Source organism: Mustelus asterias, unplaced genomic scaffold (assembly GCF_964213995.1).
Source record: "Mustelus asterias unplaced genomic scaffold, sMusAst1.hap1.1 HAP1_SCAFFOLD_1678, whole genome shotgun sequence".
In the NCBI taxonomy this organism is placed as follows: Eukaryota; Metazoa; Chordata; class Chondrichthyes; order Carcharhiniformes; family Triakidae; genus Mustelus; species Mustelus asterias.
The window spans coordinates 25,001-30,000 of NW_027591623.1; the positions used below are offsets into that span (position 1 = coordinate 25,001).

General features: G+C 66.8%; 1 non-coding gene across 1 annotated transcript; it reads left to right on the forward strand.

Moving 5' to 3' along the window:
- Nucleotides 1–3,998: 3,998 nt before the first annotated feature.
- Nucleotides 3,999–4,152, forward strand: LOC144488578 (5.8S ribosomal RNA). The gene has a single exon (XR_013496625.1). It is a non-coding gene; the product is annotated as a 5.8S ribosomal RNA (ribosomal RNA).
- The last annotated feature ends 848 nt before the right edge of the window (nucleotides 4,153–5,000 follow it).

Here is a 5,000-nt window from a genome sequence, read left to right on the forward strand (position 1 = left end):
GGTTTGGCCGGCGCGAGCAGATGCTTGGGGGGAGACGGTGGCGTCAGCCACGCACTCACTCTGCTTCTGCAGTCCGGTCCACTCCGCCCGTTCTAGCTGCTCGTTTGGTCCCTCGCCCGCCAGCAGACCGTTCCGCCGACGGTGCTCCTCCTCCGCAGCGACTTCTGCCTAGCCCCTCTGCCGGGTGCGATGTCTCCGGCGTCCGCACCGATCCTCGGCATTGGTGCCGCACACGCAACGCCTGCGTCGTTGGAAGGGCTTCGCCGTTGGCGTCGCACACAGCCCTGTGGGGGTGTCTTTGCAGTCCGTCCGAGAGGTGGGGGCACGCACGGCAACACGGCCGGCCTGCCTGCTTGGGACGATGCGGTCCTTTCGTTCAGCGGTTCCACGGTTTGGCCGGCGCGAGCAGATGCTTGGGGGGAGACGGTGGCGTCAGCCACGCACTCACTCTGCTTCTGCAGTCCGGTCCACTCCGCCCGTTCTAGCTGCTCGTTTGGTCCCTCGCCCGCCAGCAGACCGTTCCGCCGACGGTGCTCCTCCTCCGCAGCGACTTCTGCCTAGCCCCTCTGCCGGGTGCGATGTCTCCGGCGTCCGCACCGATCCTCGGCATTGGTGCCGCACACGCAACGCCTGCGTCGTTGGAAGGGCTTCGCCGTTGGCGTCGCACACAGCCCTGTGGGGGTGTCTTTGCAGTCCGTCCGAGAGGTGGGGGCACGCACGGCAACACGGCCGGCCTGCCTGCTTGGGACGATGCGGTCCTTTCGTTCAGCGGTTCCACGGTTTGGCCGGCGCGAGCAGATGCTTGGGGGGAGACGGTGGCGTCAGCCACGCACTCACTCTGCTTCTGCAGTCCGGTCCACTCCGCCCGTTCTAGCTGCTCGTTTGGTCCCTCGCCCGCCAGCAGACCGTTCCGCCGACGGTGCTCCTCCTCCGCAGCGACTTCTGCCTAGCCCCTCTGCCGGGTGCGATGTCTCCGGCGTCCGCACCGATCCTCGGCACGGCGCGGGTGCGCACCTGTGGGCCGCCGCCCCGTGCTCCACGTCCGTCCGTGTGTGCCCGCTGTGGGGACCGTCTTCCTCTCGCCTGGGCGACGGCTTGCGGGCTGCGACGTGACCTTGCCACCGCCTTGCAGCATTACATCCGCAGTTGAAACGAAGAGAGCTGCTGCGGGCTTGGGTGCTTGTCCTGGCGGCTTGTCGACGGGACCACGGTGAACGGCCACTGTGTGACTCCGCAGGGAGACGTTCTGGTGCAGTCAGGGGCCTTTTTGTCTCCCGCCGCGGTGAAGCTTTGGTCGCATTCTAGTCACTCTCTCTTCAATCCCGGTACGGGGTACCTGTTCATGCTCACCATTCCTCGAGCACCCGCGTGCAGAGGGTGGGTGCGAGGTTTAAAGATTCGTGGTCCGCCTGTCGGTCCGGTCTCGTGCTGACTTGAGCGAGTGTCCACCGCGTTCGAGAGAATGTGCCTGTCCGCGGGGGCAGCCGCGCTTGCGAGCGTTCCGCCGCGCCCCCTTCCCCAGCCCGCCGAGGTTGGGGCGTGCGGGGTCGGCTTGCGCCCGTAGCGTCGGCCTGTCCTCCGCGGCTTGCACCCGACTCAGTCCGCTGCGGCCTCGCCTCGACTCTCGAGCCTTCCGCCAGACGGTGACACCAGAGAACTCTGCCTCTGGCTGTTGCGGGGCGTGACGGCGCGTGTCGGGCTCCGGCCCGTCACCCACGCCGGCACTCAACGCCTGCGAGCGCCCTGTTGCCTCCGAGAAAGGTTTTTCGCTTGATTGTCGCTCGAGTGCGTGTGCCTCCGGGGCTCACGCCGTGGTACGCGCCAGGCTGGGGCTCCACCGTCACGTCGGCGGGGGAGCGTTTAGCGCGTCCCAGGATCGGACAACCTCTCCGGGGGCCCGAGCCGAAACCCGACACGGTATAAAAGTCGTAACAAGGTTTCTGTTGGTGAACACGTTGTGAAGGATCTTTGTCGGCCGGGGGCCCGCCACCTCTCCGGGGAGGGCGGCCCGTCACTCCTTGAACGCGAAGGCTGGCGCCGGTTGGGCCAGGCAGGAGAGCCTCACGGGGGCCGGCCCCGGGGCCAGGTATCGGACAACCTCTCCGGGGGCCCGAACCGAAACCCGTAACACAGAATAAAAATCGTAACAAGGTTTCTGTTGGTGAACACGTTGTGAAGGATCTTTGTCGGCCGGGGGCCCGCCACCTCTCCGGGGAGGGCGGCCCGTCACTCCTTGAACGCGAAGGCTGGCGCCGGTTGGGCCAGGCAGGAGAGCCCCACGGGGGCCGGCCCCGGGGCCAGGTATCGGACAACCTCTCCGGGGGCCCGAACCGAAACCCGTAACACAGAATAAAAATCGTAACAAGGTTTCTGTTGGTGAACACGTTGTGAAGGATCTTTGTCGGCCGGGGGCCCGCCACCTCTCCGGGGAGGGCGGCCCGTCACTCCTTGAACTCGAAGGCTGCGCCGGTTGGGCCAGGCAGGAGAGCCTCACGGGGGTTGGCCCCGGGGCCGTGGCCCGTACTGACGCTGGCGCCTCCCACGCGGGTGGGAGGTCACACCGACAATTTCGCCGTACCCGTCGAACGGGCCTGGTCACCCGTACGCACGTTCCGCCGAAGCCGGGCGACGTCGATCTCGGTCCCACTCGGTTGGGCCGGCGCGCGGGCGCCGCCACCGACGAGCACGCACACGCTCGGTTGCACGCCGGCAAGTCCATGCGGGTGCCGCACACGCTACGCCTGCGCCGTTGGAAGGGCTTCGCCGTTGGCTTCGTAGGGTGTCTTTGCAGTCCGTCCGAGAGGTGGGGGCACGCACGGCAACACGGCCGGCCTGCCTGCGTGGGACGATGCGGTCCTTTCGTTCAGCGGTTCGGCGGTTTGGCCGGCGCGAGCAGACGCTCGGAGGGAGACGGTGGCGTCAGCCACGCACTCACTCCGCTTCTGCAGTCCGGTCCACTCCGCCCGTTCTAGCTGCTCGTTTGGTCCCTCGCCCGCCAGCAGACCGTTCCGCCGACGGTGCTCCTCCTCCGCAGCGACTTCTGCCTAGCCGCTCTGCCGGGTGCGATGTCACCGGCGTCCGCACCGATCCTCGGCACGGCGCGTGTGCGCACCTGTGGGCCGCCGCCCCGTGCTCCACGTCCGTCTGTGTGTGCCCGCTGTGGGGACCGTCTTCCTCTCGCCTTGGCGACGGCTTGCGGGCTGCGACGTGACCTTGCCACCGCCTTGCAGCATTACATCCGCAGTTGAAACGAAGAGAGCTGCTGCGGGCTTGGGTGCTTGTCCTGGCGGCTTGTCGACGGGACCACGGTGAACGGCCACTGTGTGACTCCGCAGGGAGACGTTCTGGTGCAGTCAGGGGCCTTTTTGTCTCCCGCCGCGGTGAAGCTTTGGTCGCATTCTAGTCACTCTCTTCAAAGCCCGGTGAGGGGTACCTGTTCATGCTCACCATTCCTCCGGCACCCGTGTGCGGAGGGTGGGTGCGAGGTTTAAAGATTCGTTGTCCGCCTGTCGGTCCGGTCTGGTCTCGTGCTGACTTGAGCGAGCGTCCACCGCGTTCGAGAGAATGTGCCTGTCCGCGGGGGCAGCCGCGCTTGCGAGCGTTCCGCCGCGCCCCCTTCCCCAGCCCGCCGAGGTTGGGGCGTGCGGGGTCGGCTTGCGCCCGTAGCGTCGGCCTGTCCTCCGCGGCTTGCACCCGACTCAGTCCGCTGCGGCCTCGCCTCGACTCTCGAGCCTACCGCCAGACGGTGACACCAGAGAACTCTGCCTCTGGCTGTTGCGGGGCGTGACGGCGCGTGGCGGGCCCCGGCCCCTCACCCACGCCGGCACTCAACGCCTGCGAGCGCCCTGATTCCTCCTTTTTTTCGCTTGATTGTCGCTCGAGTGCGTGCGCCTCCGGGCTCACGCCGTGGTACGCGCCAGGCTGGGGCTCCACCGTCACGTCGGCGGGGGAGCGTTTTGCGCGTCCCAGGATCGGGCAACCGATCCGAAACCCGATACAACTTTTAGCGGTGGATCACTCGGCTCGTGCGTCGATGAAGAACGCAGCTAGCTGCGAGAATTAATGTGAATTGCAGGACACATTGATCATCGACACTTTGAACGCACTTTGCGGCCCCGGGTTCCTCCCGGGGCTACGTCTGTCTGAGGGTCGCTTGACAATCAATCGCACTTCGCGCGCATCCGTGCGCCGAAGAGCGCGGCTGGGGTGTCGCAGAGGTGCCGTCCTCTCTGTCCCCCTAAGTGCAGACCCAGAGTAATCCGCGTCGGAGAGCTTGACCTCTTGGGTGCCGGCGTCCGCCTCCGGGCTCGTCGGCACTGCCCGCTCCCGCACTGGCCCAGCCACCTCGGGGTCGCCGGCACGGCTGTCATCGGGTTGCCAGAGAGAGAGAACGTGACTGCCTCGCTGCCGGGACCGTGTGTGCCTTCCGTTAGGCTCGGGCCAGGGGGGTTGACTCTCTGTTGATGTGTGTGTGTGGCTCGTCCACGGGAAGGATCCGCAAGAGTTGGCTCGGTTGGGTGCTCCGGCACAGAGAGTGAGAGAGTGGAGTGACTGTCCGCTGGACGTCTCCGGACACGTTGCCTCGCGTGGTCCGTGCTCGGTTGCCTGCCGGTGGGTTGCCGTGGCCGTTCAGTGCCGTCGCGTGGAGGACGGCAGCTTGACGCGTGTGACGCTTGATGCCTGGATCGGTGCTCGGTCGTGCCGTGCTTTTCTTCCCTCTGTTGCGCGTGCGAGTGCTTGCATTTTTGTCGTGGGAATCCGTGGCGGTTGGGTGTCGTTGCTTGTGTTGCGCTGGAGCTGCGGCTCCTTCCACACTCCGCAGCCCACCCTCTGCCGTTGCGGTTCTGGGGCAATGTGCCTGCGCCCGCGTTCAACGTGTGCCTTGGGTTCGAATCGTCGCAGAGCCGACTTGGCCGTGTGGTCCTCGCTCCGGTGTCTCCCCGTGTCCTGCTGCCGCCGAAGTCTTCTACGTGAAAGGTGCTGTCCTGGCCGCGGCGTGG